The sequence below is a fragment of the Nicotiana tomentosiformis genome, chromosome 8 (assembly GCF_000390325.3).
Source record: "Nicotiana tomentosiformis chromosome 8, ASM39032v3, whole genome shotgun sequence".
Lineage (NCBI taxonomy): Eukaryota > Viridiplantae > Streptophyta > Magnoliopsida > Solanales > Solanaceae > Nicotiana > Nicotiana tomentosiformis.
Genome location: NC_090819.1, coordinates 51276482 through 51294201, shown reverse-complemented (window position 1 = coordinate 51294201; position 17720 = coordinate 51276482). Strand labels below are relative to the sequence as shown.

The window sequence follows — 17720 nt, the reverse complement described above, 5'->3', positions numbered from 1 at the left end:
TAACCAGTATCAGTTCAGAATATAAAGGAAAATAGTAGAAACAAGTAACTCAATGATATTATGTTCTTCTTGTTCATATTTCAGAAATTTAGGCATGCTTTCAAGTATAACAGTTAAAGCCCAACACAGATAAGGCATTTCATTTATGAGCTAGCATGAGGATAGTACATCTCTATTCCTACATGTCAAGTATACATCTCAAATCAACAATATCACAGTGGATCCATCAAAATATTCACACTTAGCACTGTACGTGTGTCTTGCATAACTGCCCATCATCAAGCACGTATATAAAACACTGTAATTGTGCCCATTGCTAGCAAATCAGACTCCGGGGGGGGGGGGTGGATCCTGCCCAAGCGCTAATCTAGTCATATAGCCCAATAGTGAGTCTTGGTGCATATGTCACCCCAAAACAGTAACACTTAGCCTAATATGGGCCTGGACTACGCGTCACCTCAAAGTCAATACCAAATCATATCTATGGCCGAAACTCAGTCATTTACCATTTAAGTTTCAGATAAACACATCCCAAAATACTCAGTTTAACAGTGTTACACATAGGAGACATCAGCAACATATGAGGAATCAAATAAGAAGTATTGAGACAGAGATATCATACACGGATATAGCATTATGACTGAGAACATGTGTACAAATAAAGCAAATAGCTCAGCAAAGGCAAGAATAGCCCTATCAAGTCTCAAACAAATAGCACGAGTCTAACCATACTAATTTCATCCAATTCCATCCACAAATCGACCCTCAAATCATCCAAACTCACTCTCCATTAACATAGTCTAAAATCCTCAAATTTCGCTTCAAATTCATATAAGCTAGGTGTAATAATTAATGGGTAATAAATATAACAATACAAGTGATTAAACTTCACTTACCTCTTCAATTGTAGTGAAATGTCTCTAATAAATCGCCTCCAACCGAGTTCAAAAATCCAAAATGAGAAAAACAATGATCCAACCCTCATTTATAAGCTCTACCCAGAGATTTCGCACCTGCGACTTAATTAACCGCAGCTGCAGTACCGCTTCTGCGGAAAAGTGACCGCATCTGCAGCTTTCTCCAAAAGCCGACCATCCGCTTTTGCGGAACGCACGTCACATCTGTGAGTCCGTTTCTGTGGACTCCTTCCACCATTGTGGTCCCTAGCCTTCAAGCAACCTTCTGCTTCTGCGATCTTCTTTGCGCATCTGCACATGCGCACCTGCGCCCCAATGTACACATATGTGGAATCCTCCGGCCCACTTCAATTCTGCGTACACTCGTCCGCATCTACAGGATCGCATATGTTGAAATTCCTTGCACCTACGTTCCTCCCCAACTCCAGCCTAGGCCGCATGCTTGCTCACCAAGCCACTTCGGCGGCTTTGCACCTGCGACTAAATCCTCGCAAGTGCGATTTCCCCAGACCTGAAGCCATCAACCATTCCTCAAAGTCAAAACATGATTTGTCAACCATCTGAAACACCCCCGAGGCCTCCGGGACCCCATCCAAACATACCAACAAGTCCTAAAACATGACACAAACTTACTCAAAATCTCAAATCTCATCAAACATCATCAAAATCACGAATCGCACCCCAATTCAAGCCTAATAAAACTAGTGAACTTCAAAAATCTAAAACTAATATTGAACTATATCAAATCAACTCCGAATGACCTCAAACTTTACACACTAGTGCCAAATGACACGACGAGCCTATTCTAACTCTCGGAACCAAAATCCGAACCAGATATTAATATGTCAATTCTCGATCAAACCTCCCAACCTTTCAAACCATCAACTTTCCAACATTTGCCAAAAAGCATCAAATCAACATACGGACCTCCAAATCAACATCCACATATACGCCTAAGTCAAAAATCACCATAAGAAGTTATTGGAACCATCAAAATACCATTTCAGAGTCATCTACATAAAAGTCAAACTCCGTTTAACTATTTCAACTTAAGCTCTCAACCTTGGTACTAAGTGTCCCAATTTATTCCAAAACTTTCCCGAAACCAATCCAACTACCCCGACAAGTTACATAACCACAAACGAACATATAAGAGGCAATAAATAGGGAGAACGAGGCTACAATATCAAAATGACCGGCCGGATCGTTACACAAGGTCAAAAAATACTGAAGCATCCTTATGGCACATTGAAACAATACATGTGATCATTGTCGATGTTTGGCTATAAATGTATTTTTTTAGTGCATTGCTTACCTTACATTTGAGCATTTTAATGATTAATTGTGCGATGTTTGAGATTAATTGTGTTACTTTTATGTGTAAACCATTGGAATACATAAAGGATTGAAAGTTGTACAAAAGATATTGAAGACACAAGAAAAGAGCACGAAAAGAAGAAAATCAGAGCAAGGCAAGGGTACCACGCCCCAGACCAGGCCTCGCCTAGCCTAAATCCTGGTCAACCGTGCTATAGACCAGGCCTCGCCTGGTCAACCGTGCTACAGACGAGGCCTCGTGAGCTTTAAAGTCTTTTTATTAACAAATATACCACTATGCAGGCTGCCTAGTGGCTCTTTTATATATATATATATATATATATATATAGAGAGAGAGAGAGAGAGAGAGAGAGAGAGATAATCCCAAATAGGATCCAAGTCATACAATTTATTCTACTACTACTAAGTGAAATAAAGAGGCTAGAAGCTAAAACTATTGTACTAATAACTAAGCTAGCTACTACATATCTAGTAGATGAGCACTTCAACAAGATAAGGGTGTAGGGAACTTTACAAGCCAAGTACAAACACCCCATAGTAGCACCTTAAAATTCCTCCCCAGGCGCCAGGATTTGCATTCCAAAGGACAAGGCAAATGTAAAACACCACCAACTATACCACTTCTCAGAAGCCATCAAATAATCTCTAATAGTAGGTTTGCAGCATGTAGTCTTATCATTGAGTTCTTGTAGTAGGATCCTTCAATTACTCTCAACCTTTTCCAGTAATGTGTGAAATTTCCAATGCCAATTCAAGATTGTTACTCTTGTATCCACACAATGCCATTCCTTCTCCATAATGAGCATGAAAACATGCTAATACCACTGAAAAAAGAAAGACATCATACAGTTTGCAATAACTATACAAGCCAACACAAATAGCAGTCCAAGACATACAGTATTTGGCCATGTCTAGTGCCAATAAACAACAATGAATGTCTAGTGAACATGAGAGTCTGTAGAGTGCTTCTAGAGGTAAACCGGTAGAGATAACAATATGTGTCTTTGTGACCTTCCATATGCAGTAGTAAATCTCCTGCCTGCTGTAACTGTTTCATACATTGTAGAACCACCACCAGAATGAGCATGTATCCATGCTAATAACACTCGCAAGCAATTCAACAGCATACAAAATGTAGTAACACCCATATAGATGGCAAAGGCATGTAGTGTATAAGTAGAGGTTAACATCAATCTGGAGCTTTTCTTTTTGCTAACCTAACCCTAAGATTAGGTATTTGAGCCTTGTAAATGTTGAGTAGTCTCCTCCTACTACCAGAAAATGGGCCTATGACAGTAGTTCTTTTTGTAACGGTTCTCACACCATTGCCATAGATCACATATCGTAACAGTTGCAACTGTTACAATAGAATTTAGGTGATATCGGCACACTACAGCTATAAATTCGTTGCAATTGTAACAGAACCGTTGCCATAGATATTTTTTTTCATAACAGTATTATAAACCGTTCCAATAGAACTATTTATGGCAACAGTTTTATAGGAAAAAAATCTATTGGAACGGTTTTTATCACAACAGTATTATAAACCGTTCCAATAGAACTCAAGTCAGGGATTCATCTTCTTTCTTCTTTCCCATAGTAAAATTTTCTGAAAAACTTTCACACTTTTTATTTCCTAATTCTAGTTCTATCTTAATAATTGCAGGGTAAAGTTTAACTTTATTACAAAATTATTAAATTTGATAACCAACACAATGTTATATGCATCAAAGGCAGATTCGGAAATTTGATAACCAATGTTGTTTTTAACTTTGTTAAAAGGTTAATAATGAAACTGAATATTTGCTATTAATATTTATAAAGAAGTTGACAATGTAACAAAAAAGATTTCTTTTTTACTTTTGTTAGAAGACTTGCTTTATGGTAAGAGAAGTCAAAACATAAAATATCATGTTATATTACAGAAAAGTAATTCTGTCTTTCATGCAAAAATTGCTTTACTATTTGTGACTTTCTGAGTTCAACCCTTAAAAGTAGTGGTCAATGTCAAATTAATATGCTTTTAGTTTATTTGGTTAGTTTTGTTGATTTACTTTTATCGTATAGGATATCTATGTATAATGGTGATAAAAGTTGGATAAATCTCCTGAGATAGACGGATGAGTATATCCATGGAGTGAATAATTTTCTTGGTAAGACATTTGAACAAGCCGCCCAAGGAAATGAAATATTATGTCCTTGCAAAAAGTGGATGAATCGCTATTGGCATTATAGAAATATGGTGAAGGATTATTTGGTAGTTCATAGATTTGTTGATGGTTATACCAAATGGGTTTTCCATGGGAAAGAGTTTTCCATGGGGAAGGATTTTCCTCGAGAAATACACCTCATCCAAGCAATGATGATGAATGTTCTACCACTAAATTTATAGGAAAAATATGACATTCCTAACGAGGCAAAACCATGGGTTTTTGAATCAATTGGTACTGCTTGGAGAAATATAAGAATCAATTGAAGAAAAACCACTTTAAAGCCTATGAGAAGGACGAGCTTCGAATGGAGAATAAGCCAGTAGATGTTCTGGAATCTCACTTTAAGGATCTTCTTAAATATTGAAACTCCGATCCTCACAAGGTAATTACATCCATTCTTTATGTGACCTATTCTCTGCAAGTTTCTTGTTATACTTTATGTGAAGGAATGTAGGTTGGCACCCAACTTCACCCTTAGCTAGCTAGTCCTTGTATCAATGTAGAAGATCACTATTTGAGGTTTACTCCATCTAAGCTAATTCTCTTTGTTAAATTAGCCTAGAAATGAAGAAACAAGTTTATATGCATCATGATATTTAATGATTTCAAACTCAACTTAAAGAGTGTCAATTATGAGTATTGCAAGTTGTATTAGTGAAAGTAAGTCAATTTGTACTGGGTGGGCATGCTGATTGTTGAGGACTAGAAAACTGGAATATGGCATTGAACGACTCTTATCATTTGTGCAACAACCCAGTAGTTATTACAACGTATAGTAAAGTAATACGTATACAACTTATTTGTGCAAAAGAATATAAAACAGGAAAAGGATGGTATGATTTTGACAAATAGACACTTTTAAGGCTGCTAATGTAGAATATAATCCACATTTGTACAATGAAAAATAGTCACAATTAAAAACTAAGAGACACCGGCTTCTTTTTCATCGTCTCCACTTCTCCTGCGCATTGTTAAGTTTGATGGCACTACCAAGCTACACCAGATAACTATGGAGAGTATCCTGTGAATTTTTCCTTTTTTCACCTCATTCTAGAAGGGTAAAAAAATTAAAGGAAAAGTGGGGGTGGTGGGAAATGATGTGGACTGTTCATGATTGCAACTCAGTTAATCACTTTGTAGTTGTTTGGTTTACATCAAACTTGTAAACCATCTTTCCAATTGCTGAATAGCTTGGTTATTTATACATTAGTCTTCAAAATATATGAGCATATGAAAAAAACTACACATAATCAATTCTCTTTCAATGATTATATTTAACATTAAACTGTAATTACAAAGGATTTAACGATTGTAAGAAAATTGCAACAAAAAGCTAAGAAGATGTTTCACTCTGAGTAATGAAGGATTGAAGCTTGCGGGACAAATTTGGTATAAAGTCACAATGCTTAGAATGAATATTATGACGCATTTTAGTAACTATATATTTACTGAAATGAATGCTACCCATCTGTGGTTGACTCGTTTATTTGCTGCTCACTAGTAGGCATGACTGTTTGTTGCTATTTGGTTGACTCGTTTATTCACAGAAAATGTCTGAAACCAATACAGAGAATCGAAATAAGTTGAAGTGTCTGCACATTACTGACAGAACAAGTTTTGCTCTAACTCGCGAGGTTTGATGTTTTCTCTTCTTCTTTTTTTTTAAAAATAAATTATGAACTTGCTAACTTTACATGGAAATATTCTTATACTTGTTTTCATGTAACTAGGTAAAAAAGAATGGAATCTCTGATAATTTGTATACTCTATCAAGTAAGGACATCTTTGCGGCTACAAGAAAAAAAAACTTGGACGAGTATACAAAAGCTCATATGACAATACGATTAGTAAAATTGTACGAAATTTCTAATTTAAAGTTTGTTGTGATAATTTCTTCTTAATTATTAATTCAATTTTATTTACTTGGACTCTTTTTTCTCGCATTTAGTTTGTAGGCTGAAATAGAGAGAATACAATCCACTCAAGAAAGTAAAGATGACAGTCATTCAGTTGACGCTTTTGCATTAGTCATAGGACCTGAACATCCAGGTCGTGTGAGATTGTATAGATGAGGGGTTACCAAGACTGTCTTAAAAGGGAAAATAGGAAATCTTGGATGTTCTTTAGATGCTATTGATGAGAGGATGCAGGAGAAAATGGAGGAAATAGAAGAGAGGATGCAACAAAGAATACAGGAAAAATAGAACGAACAAAAGGATTTTATGGAACAAGATATTATAATGAACGTCGTGCCACGACTTCGGCGTCTGAATCTAGAATTGCAACTTGATCCTGACATGCTAAGGTTCTATGCTTGTTCACTTGTAGAAGCTTCCTCTTCACAACAAGTTGTTGTTCAACTAAACAATCGACTATGTGCTGGTAGTAACAATCAAGGTCAATACGTACCAAATGTGATACATCTTCTTCTCCGCCTTCCCTGTGCTGCTTCTTCAACCACTTCTCTCTTTCTTACTCTCGCAAAGTCTGAATAGTCTAGTAATTTTGTTTACTCTGCCTATGGCACTTAGTCGCAGCGTAATTCTGTGGTTGCCTAGCTAGTGTCATTACTAAGATGTATATTCTTTTATGTTACCTTGCCGGATCTTTATTGTTGTATAGTCGCTGCGTAATTTTGTGCTAATTGGTAAAGTTGTTGCATGAGGGAGAAGATATTATGGGTAAAAGTCTTATTTATTTAAGGATTCTATCTTGGTGGCTTTTACATATTTTAGCCTTTAGGGAGGAACAAATTCTAAAGATTCTATCTTGGGCCTCTGTTGGATTTGTTATAGAAGTGTAACGATCCGGCCGGTCATTTTGAGAATTTAATTCTCGTTCGGCAGTATAAGGTCTTGAGCAGCTTCATATTATGTGTATTGAATAGCGTGCATAATAAAGTTCAGTTACCGGATGATTCTGAGTCAAATCGGAAGAAGGATTCTAGTTTTGGAAGCTTAAGCGGTAAGAGTTGGCCGGAATTTGACTTTTGTGTAAATAGCTCCGGAAAAGGTTTTGGATGATTCCAACAGCTTCGTATGGTGATGTTGGACTTAGGCGTGCGTCCAGATTTGGATTTGGAGATCCGTAGGATAATTTGGAGCATTTCGGCGAAAGTTGGAAAAGTTGAAGTTTTGAAGGTGGGGAGGTTTGGCCAATAGTTGACTTTGGTGATATCAGGGTCGGAATATGATTTCGAGAGTTGGAACAGCTCTGTTATGTCATTTGGGACTTGCGTGCAAAATTCGGCGTCATTCCGGGTTGATTTGTTAGGTTTCGGCACGAGTTTTTGAAGTTGGAAGATTTGAAAGTTCATAAGTTCGATTCTTGGCACGATTTATAGTTTCGACATTGTTTGATGTAATTTGAGACCTCGAGCGAGTTGGTGTTAGGTTATGGAACCTGTTAGTATGTTTAGACGGGGTACCGGGGGCCTCAGATGAGTTTCGGATGGGCTACGAGCCATTTCCTCCTATTTTTGGACTGCTATTTTCTGTCATCTGGTTTCCTTAATCGCGCCCACGTCACATCCTCCATGTTCGCGTAGTGTAATTTTTGAGGATGAACTATTTGTTCTCCGCGATCGCGGAAGCCTGCCTTCCCCTTCTTCGCGTTCGCATCCGCTACATCGAGTTCGCATAGTAGAACTCATATCGAAATTTGATAATTTTAGTATGGTTGAACTCATATCGGAATGGGTGTAAGGGTTTTAAGAAACTTGTCAGGTTTCGAGGTGCGGGCTTGGGGGTCGACTTTTGGGTCGATTTTTAGATTTTGTTAAAGATTGAGGCTTGATGATCCGGAATAGTTTCTTAGAAGTTTTATTTGTGCTTTGAAGTTATTTTGGTTAGATTTGAGCCGTTCGGAGGCCATTTCACCTGAGAAGTTCATTTTTGAGTATCGACCTGTCTTCTTTGAGGTAAATATCTTGCCTAACTTCGTGTGGGGGAAATATCCCTTAGGATTTAAGTCTTCTATGCAAATTGTAGTCCGTGTACGCGAGGTGACGAGTACGTGCTCGGACTTATTTGTGAATAGTTGACATTTTAGGGTTTTTAGGCCCATGTATTCACTGAATATGCAGTTGTTCTTGTTATGATTATGCTTCTTAATTACTAGTTTTGCCTCTACCTGCTTAATTAGATTTAATTGCTTCATAATTCACTCTTATTGCTTATTTGATTCATATGTGCCTTAACAGAAATTGTTACCTTTCTATTGCCATGTTATCCTTTCCCTAACTGCTTATCTCTATTTGAAATTATTACTATCTCTTCTATATTTGTGTAGCATTAATTGAGGTTATGGTTATCTTTCCGCTGCTTCTTCTATCTGAATTTGTTGTACCTATTTCCTAGTTGCCCAACCTTAAAAGAAGTTAGATATCCTATATTTTAGTTGACTTGTCCTTATTTGGAATTATTTGACTTGTGTTAGCTCCCTCGTTGTCGAACTGTATATTATGGACCATTGTTACATAGTATTTCCTTTCTTGTTGAGCTGTTCTTATTTTGACTAGCATTCCCAATTGTGGCCATTCCTTATGAATTAGTTCCTCCGTTTCTTTGAGTTCTGGAATCTCTGAGTTGATTTATTTGTTGTACTATTGTATTATTGTCATTGTTTTTATTGTACTAGTTGTTGTGATGCACGAGGTTTCTGCCGTGCGGTTGTTGTTATTGTGATGCACGAGTTTTTGCCGTGCGAGTGTTATTGGGTTCCACGAGGTTTCGCTCATGTTATTGTTAATATTGATATTTGCATATGCGGCGTGACAAGGCGCGCTATATATATGTGGGTTGCGCATGTGGCGGGAACATTATTATGTATGTGTGGCGAGACAAGGCGGGCATTTACTTTATTATTGCACACATGGCGAGACAAGTAGGGTTGTGTCATGGATTGATTTGTGATGACTTGTGATAGCCTAGGGGCATTCTTGTTGTTGATATTTGTGTAGTGATGACCTTACCTGTGTGAGTTCTATATTGTAAAAAATTGTGGGAAAACATTCTACGTGTTATCCATTTCTTTTCCTATACTTACTAGCTCGCATGAACTATGTTAGGACACTTGCACAAGCATGCACATAGTTAAGCACTCTTATCAGTTAAGAGGTTTTCTTGATATTGTTGAGTATAGATGCACACCCTTGTTTACTTGCCTTTTATGTGAGAATGGCTCTATTTGGCATGTGAGTTGTCAGTGCGGTTATAAATTAGAATGAGAGCACAGGATGCTAAGTGTTAGGGTTTAGGAATTGGGACCCGTGAGTTGTGAATATTCTGAGGTTCGGTACCTCGTGGAAGTTATTGGCTAAAACCCGGTGTGAAAGCGGTCGTTTTGTTGAGTTGTTACTTGCCTTTCATTTATTGTGATCACCGGATTTAGACCGTGTTTTCTTACATCTACTGCGTCATTATTATGGTATTCCGCTGATAGTTGTTGTTTTCCTTTCTTACTGAAATTACCGTATTATTTGCCATTTCGCGTAGTCCTTATGTAGATATCATACTCTGTTGTTCCTATACTTCTACTTGTTCGTGTTATTTAGTCCAGTAGGTGTCTTGACTGTACCTTATCACTACTCCACTGAGGTTAGTCTTGATACTTGCTTGGTACCACCGTGGTGTACTCATACTACACCTCTGCATATTTTTGTGCAGATCTAAGTATTTCGAAGTCAGTTGATCATTAGCTAGCTATGCAGATTGTTGATGTAGAGACTCAAGGTAAACCTGATGTTGCATTCGCAGGCTTCAGAGTCACCTTCTGATTTGTATTAATATTGTTTACTTTATTTCAAACAATCATATTTAGAAAATTGTAGCAAACTCTGTAGAGCATATGACTTGTACTAGCAATTTAGGGAATTGTAAATTTTATAGAGATTTCTATTTCAAAAATTGTTAGATGTTATTTAATTATTGTTTTTATTCAGTAAATGTTAGGCTTACCTAGTCCCTAAGACTAGGTGCCATCATGATACCCAACGGAGGGAAAATTGGGTTGTGATAAGTTGGTATCAGAGCTCTAGGTTCATAGGTGCTACGAGTCATAAGCGAGTTTAGTAGAGTCTTGCGAATCGGTACGAAGACGTCTATACTTATCTTCGAGAGGCTACGGAACTATTAGGACAGTTTCCCTTCCTTCATTCCTATCGTGCGAGTTTATTGATCTCGAAGTTTGAAGCTTTTATCATTCTATTCTCTCACAGATGGTCAGGACACGAGCTATAGTTACTGATGACGCTGCCCCCGGAGCAGATGTCACTAGGGGAAGAGGCAAAGCCCGAAGAGGAGCATGAGCCGCAGCTAGAGCACCCACCAGATCAGCAGTTGAGGAGCCGCCAGTAGCTCCGGTTGGGGGACAGGTACCGGAGGCGCCTGCTGTTACCCTCGGACTTTAGGAGATCTTAGCACAGTTCCTAAGCATATTTGGTACATTGGCTCAGGTGGGGTTTATTCCGGTTGCACCAGCTACTTCGGAGACCGGGGGAGGATCTCAGACTCCCGCTGCCCACACTCCAGAGCAGCAAGTTCAGGTTGGTCCGGTTCCATGTGTCATGGCGACATAGCCTGTGGTTCCAGTTCAGCCCGTGGTTAGAGAAGCAACATCTGAGAAAGAACAACTTAGACTTGAGAGGTACAAGAAGTACCACCCTCCTACGTTCAGTGGATTGGCGACAGACGATGCCCAGAGTTTCCTGGAGGAGTGTCACCGCATTCTCCGTACTATGGGTATCGTGGAGACGAGCAAGGTTGCTTTTGTTCCGTTCCATCTTAGGGGAGCGAATTATCAGTGGTGGCGGGCGTATGAGTTGGGTAGGCTGGCCGAGTCAGCTTCACTTACATAGGTTCAATTTTCGGAGATATTCCTGAGAGAGTTTGTACCTCAGTCCCTTCGAGATTCATGGCACGCGAAGCTTGAGCAGCTGCGACAGGGCACTATTTCAGTGTCAGAGTATGCCGTTAGATCCAGTGATTTGGCCTGACATGCAACTACCGGGAGATAGAGTCGGATGTTTCATTTCAGCAAGTGGTAGGGATCGCTTGCCGAGTAGAGGGCATGTGGGATCAGGAGAGAGAGGACAGGCGGGGCCATCAGAGAGATGTCAGGCGAGGTCAGGAGAGAGAGGATAGGGAGGCTAGGAGGCCTCGTAGACCGGAGAGAACTACTTGTCCTTATTTTGGAGGCAGGGTATGGCATGGTAGAGGTTTTGTGGGTTAGCCAGTTCAGTTTGAACTTTAGGCTTCGCACGGTGTTTCAGGTACTCATGGGTCTCAGAGTACCCGTACCGCACAGTTCCCACAGCCACATCAGCAGAGGGGTTGCTTTGAGTGTGGAGATACCGTCCATATGGTGAGAGATTGTCTCAGGCTCCGGACAGCTGTGTCACAGCGGGGTATTCAGGCGAGTAGAGGGCGCCCAAGAGGGGGTGACCCGACCCATTGATGTGTTTCATATAGTAGGCTTGAGGCCGTTGCGCCAGATGATGCCATACAGGTAGGCTTTTGATTTGTTACAGAGGGGCACCATTCATATTTTGTTTTGGTTATGCTTACCGGGGCGAGTTCCCTTATTGGCTGCTTCATTTATGGGTGAGTTTCATGATTAGTACTCTGCTTATGTGTATACCCCTGTTAGGAGATTCTATGAGTGGTAGACCGTGTCTATCATTTGTTTTTATTCATTATTGCCAGTTACGAGGCTAGAAGTGAATTCTTATTGTCCATTATGGTAGGTTTGATGTGATTCCTGAGTAATTTGGTAACGATTTGTGATTTGACACTCTACCAGGGTAAGAGTTTAGTAAGTGTTGTGATTTTTTTGGCAGAATTGAGTCAGTGGAAGATTTCCATTGGTATGATGTGTATTCGACTTGTGATTCAGAGTTAAGGGTGAGACCCACGCGATTCCATATGATTTGATATGTTTGAGTCGGGCTGCGTGCCGCGGTGGAAGTTATATCAGGATGAGATCTTTGTGATTTGTTCATGTACTTTGATTTTTCCTTGTAAAGTGATTTGTGGTATGGTACTGATAGAGAGTTGTGCTTGTCGTGCTTGTTGATATTTTCCTTATGTGTTTCTCTTTGCATATTCAGTCATTTTCGTCTTGTGCTTATTTGAGTTTTAGTTTACGGGGTGTGTGCCCAGTAGAGTTAGTTGTGACTCGTTGATCCGGGTGTATAGTTATGTGCTCTTCATGTTTCTTGCATCGTTGTCAGCGTTGTGAAGGTTTGAAACAAGTTTTTAACGGATATGAGGCTAATTGCCGGTGCTAGTTTTGATTACAGACAGCTATTGTGATAAGAAATGTTATTATGGGCCTATGTGTGGCGTGTCATGTTGAGTGGTCGTACCTTGTGGGTGTAGCCATGAGTTGTTGTAGCTGGTTGAGAATGATACCGGGTATGTATTTAGAATCGAGTCTTTTGGAGGTGAACGTAAGGTGAGAATTTTGACTCTAAGGCTTATCGGTGTTGGTAGAAAGGATAAATTATAGTTGAGATGGTGTCGTTAGGCTTATGGATTGGGGTGACGTGGGGTCACCCGCGGGTGTATGTTGGATATGTGCATTCAGTGATTTAAAGACGTCGATGTGATTCTTGGCACGTTCGAGGATGAACGTTTATTTAAGAGCGGGAGGATGTAACGACCCGACCGGTCGTTTTGAGAATTTAAGTGTTGTTTGGCAGCATAAGGTCTTGAGCAACTTCGTATTATGTGTATTGACTTGCGTGCGTGGTCGAGTTCAGTTACCGGATGATTTGGAGTCAAATCGGAAGAAGGATTCTAGTTTTGGATGCTTAAGCGGTAAGAGTTGATCAGAATTTGACTTTTGTGTAAACGGCTCCGGAATGGGTTTTGGATGATTCCAACAACTTTGTATGGTGATGTTGGACTTAGGCCTGCATCCGGATTTGGATTTGGAGGTCTGTAGGGTAATTTGGAGCATTTCGGCGAAAGTTGGAAAAGTTAAAATTTTGAAGGTGGAGAGGTTTGACCAATAGTTGAATTTAGTGATATCGGGGTCGGAATGCGATTCCGAGAGTTGTAACAGCTCTGTTATGTCATTTGGGACTTGCCTGCAAAATTTGACGTCATTCCTGGTTGATTTGATAGGTTTCGGCATGCGTTTTAGAAGTTGGAAGATTTGAAAGTTCATAAGTTCGATTCTTGGCATGATTTGTAGTTTCGGCATTGTTTGATGTGATTTGAGACCTCGAGCGAGTTCTTGTTAGGTTATGGAACCTGTTGGTATGTTTAGATGGGGTCCCGGGGGCCTCTGGTGAGTTTCAGATGGGCTATGGGCCATTTCCTCCTATTTTTGGACTATTGTTTTCTGTCATCTAGTTTCCTTAATCGCGTCCGCGTCACTTCCTCCGCGTTCGCGTAGTGTAATTTTAGAGGATGAATTATTTGTTCTCCGTGTTCGCATAAATCCTTCTGCTGCCTTCCCCTTCTTCGCGTTCGTATCCGCTCCATCATGTTCGCGTAGTAGAAACTAGGAGCTGGGAACTGGTGACCATTTCCTCTACGCGTTCGCACTGTTCTATCCGCGAACGTGTAAGTGTGATTTCCCCTCCTTCGCATTCGCGTGCCGCTTCACGCGTTCGCGTAGCCCAATTCCTGGGCCATTATTTTCCTTCTTCGTGATCGCACATGCTTGTTCGCGATTGCACAGCACCAATTCCGAGCAGTAACCATTTCCTCTTCGGGATATCAGCTCCTCTTCCGCGATCGCGATGTACAAACACCTGGGCAGCATAATATATTTTCCAAATCAAGGGTTAGGCCATTTTTATCATATCTTGACTTGTAGAGCTCGGTTTAGAGCGATTCTTTGTGTGTTTATCAAGCAAATTGATTGGGTAAGTGTTCTTCACCTAGAATTTATTATATTCCATGACCTTATCTTTATATTTATCATTTAATTAGCTTTTTTGAATGAGGAAAATGGGAATTTTTGTAGAAAAATTATGTTTTGAGCGACGAATTGGCATCGAAATTTGATAATTTTAGTATGGTTGAACTCATATCGGAATGGGTGTTCGGGTTTTGTAAAATTTGTCGGGTTCCGAGGTGCGGGCACGGGGGTCGACTTTTGGGTCGATTTTTATATTTTGATAAAGATTGAGGCTTTATGATTTCGGAATAGTTTCTTATGAGTTTTATTTGTGGTTTGAAGTTATTTTGGTTAGATTTGAGCCGTCCGGAGGCCATTTCACCCGAGAAGTTCATTTTTGAATATCGGCCTGTCTTCTTTGAGGTAAGTATCTTGCCTAACTTCGTGTGGGGAACTACCCCTTAGGATTTGAGTCTTCTATGCTAATTGTAGTCCGTGTACGCGAGGTGACGAGTACGTGCTCGGACTTATTTGTGGAAAATTGGCCTTTTAGGGTTCTTAGGCCCTTGTATTCACTTAATATGCAGTTGTTCTTGTTATGATTATGCTTCTTCATTACGTTTCACCTCTACCTGCTTAATTAGATTTAATTGCTTCATGATTCACTCTTATTGCTTATTTGATTCATATGTGCCTTAACTGAAATTGTTACCTTTCTATTGCCATGTTATCCTTTACCTAACTGCTTATCTTTATTTAAAATTATTACTATCTCTTATGTATTTGTCTAGCCTTAATTGAGGTTATGGTTATCTTTCCACTGCTTCTTCTTAGCTGAATTTGTTGTACCTCTCTCCTAATTGCCCAACCTTAAAAGAAGTTAGATATCTTATATTTTAGTTGACTTGTCCTTATTTGGAATTATTTCACTCGTGTTAGCTCCCTCGTTGTCGAACTGTATATTATAGACCGTTGTTACATAGTATTTCCTTCTTGTTGAGCTGTTATTATTATGACTAGCATTCCCGATTGTGGCTACTCCTTGTGAATTAGTTCTTTCGTTTCTTTGAGATCTGGAATCTCTGAGTTGACATATTTGTCGTACCCTTGTATTATTATCATTGTTGTTGTTGTACTAGTTGTTGTGATGCGCGAGGTTTTTGCCGTGCGGTTGTTGTTATTGAGATGTACGAGATTTCTTCCTTGCGAGAGTTATTGGGTTGCCCGAGATTTTTGCCATGCTATTGTTAATATTGATATTTGCACATGCGGCGTGACAAAGCGGGCTATATATATATGTGGGTTGCACATGTGGCGAGACAAGGTGGGAACATTATTAAGCACATGTGGCGAGACAACGCAGATATTTTCTTTATTATTGCACACGTGGCGAGACAAGGTGGACTGTGTCAGGGATTGATTTGTGATGACTTGTGATAGCCCTGGGGGCATTCTTGTTGTTGATATTTGTGTAGTGGTGCACTTACCTGTGTGAGTTCTATCTTGTCTAAAATTGTGAAAAAACATTCTACGTGCTGTCCATTTCTTTTCCTATACTTACTAGTTGGCATGAACTATGTTAGGACACTTGCACAAGCATACACGTAGTTAAGCACTCTTATCGGTTAAGAGATTTCTTGATATTGTTGAGTATAGATGCACACCCTTGTTTACTTGCCTTCTATATGTGAGAATGACTTTATTTGGCACGTGAGTCGTCAGTGCGGTTATAAATTGTAATAAGAGCACATGATGCTAAGTGTTAGGGTTCAGGAATTGGGACCCGCGAGTTGTGAATATTCTGAGGTTCGGTACCTCGTGGAGGTTATTGGCTAAAACCCGGTGTGAAAGCGGTCATTTTGCTGAGTTGTTTTTTGACTTTCATTTATTGTGATCATCGTATTTAGACCGTGTTTCCGTACATCTACTGCATCATTATTATGGTATTTCGCTGACAGTTGTTATTTTCCTTTCTTACTGAAATTACCGTATTATTTACCATTTCACGTAGTCCTTATATAGATATCATACTCTCTTGTTCCTATACTTATACTTGTTCAGGTTATTTAGTCCAATAGGTGTCTTGACTGTACCTTGTCACTACTCCACTGAGGTTAGTCTTGATACTTGATGGGTACCGACGTGGTGTACTCATACTGTATTTTTGCATATTTTTTGTGCAGATCCAGGTATTTTCGAAGTCAGTTGATCATTAGCTAGCTGTGCGGATTGTTGCTATGGAGACTCAAGGTAAACATGCTGCTGCGTTCGCAGGCTTCGAAGTCACCTTCTGATTTGTATTCACACTGTTTACTTTATTTCAAACAGTCGTATTTAGAAAATTTTAGCAAACTCTGTAGAGATTATGACTTGTACTACCGGTTTTGGGAATTGTAAATTTTATAGAAATTTCTATTTCAAAAATTATTAGATGTTATTTAATTATTGTTGTTATTCAGTAAATATTAGGCTTACCTAGTCCCTAAGACTAGGTGCCATCACGATACCCAATGGAGGAAATATTGGGTCGTAACAAGAAGCTAAATAGAAAGTTGGGGTGGAATTAAAATGTTGTCTGTAGTATTTCCTGAACTAACTTGTAAAAGAAATACTGTACTTATTTAATGTTTTGACGCTTTGAGAAAATGTTTAGCTAATCAATTGGGTTTGAATGACAATGTAAGTTTTTGATGTCCAAATTTGGTTCTACACAATGTGTTTATCTGTAGAAGAGCTAGGCTCATGAGTAGAATCTTGTATGTCCAATCATTTCTTTTTCTTTTTCTTTTTTGTTCCATATATTTTGTCGAGACATTCAATATCTTTGGGTGACTGACTTTCAAATATTTGAGAGGAAAGACTTAGAACAGAGACTTTATTCTAAGTCTTTGTATGGTGCCTACAGAATATTCAAACTTTCTTTCCTTTGTTTCAATCTTGATCACTCCACTTTCATAGGCATTGAAGATTATATATAATGAAAATGAAAAGTGAAGAAGATTAGAGTTGATTCATGGCCTTGCTTGACTGACTCTTTTGAATATCATGTTCTTTTCTTTTTTCTTGGCACTTTGTGCTATGAGCATTCTTAGACCGGATTCTCTTGAAGGGTAATGAATTTATTTATCCTCTTTTGTAGGTGGAGTAGATCAAGAAATGGAAGATGAAGGCAGTGAAGAACTAGACCTTACTTTTGATGAATTTTCAATTGCTATAGATGAATGTTCTAGGAATCTTTTGTTATCAACATTTTTGAAACATACTCTCTTGAAATGTATTAAACTTATGCACTTGGGGTAGAACATTTTCTTTATGGATATTATTTTCTTGATGGATAATTTATATTATTAATAGTTTCATTTTATGATTTATTTAAATTTTAGTGTTATTATAATTTATT

The 17720-nt window shown here is 38.9% G+C and overlaps 2 long non-coding RNA genes across 2 annotated transcripts; both read left to right on the top strand.

Moving 5' to 3' along the window:
* The first annotated feature begins 4646 nt into the window (after positions 1 to 4646).
* LOC108948503 (uncharacterized) lies at positions 4647 to 6103 on the top strand. Its single transcript, XR_001973238.3, has 2 exons — positions 4647 to 4850; positions 6016 to 6103. It is a non-coding gene; the product is annotated as an uncharacterized lncRNA (long non-coding RNA).
* Positions 6104 to 6171: 68 nt separating this feature from the next.
* Positions 6172 to 17697, top strand: LOC108948502 (uncharacterized). Its single transcript, XR_004512092.2, has 3 exons — positions 6172 to 6323; positions 6424 to 6865; positions 17460 to 17697. It is a non-coding gene; the product is annotated as an uncharacterized lncRNA (long non-coding RNA).
* Positions 17698 to 17720: the final 23 nt, after the last annotated feature.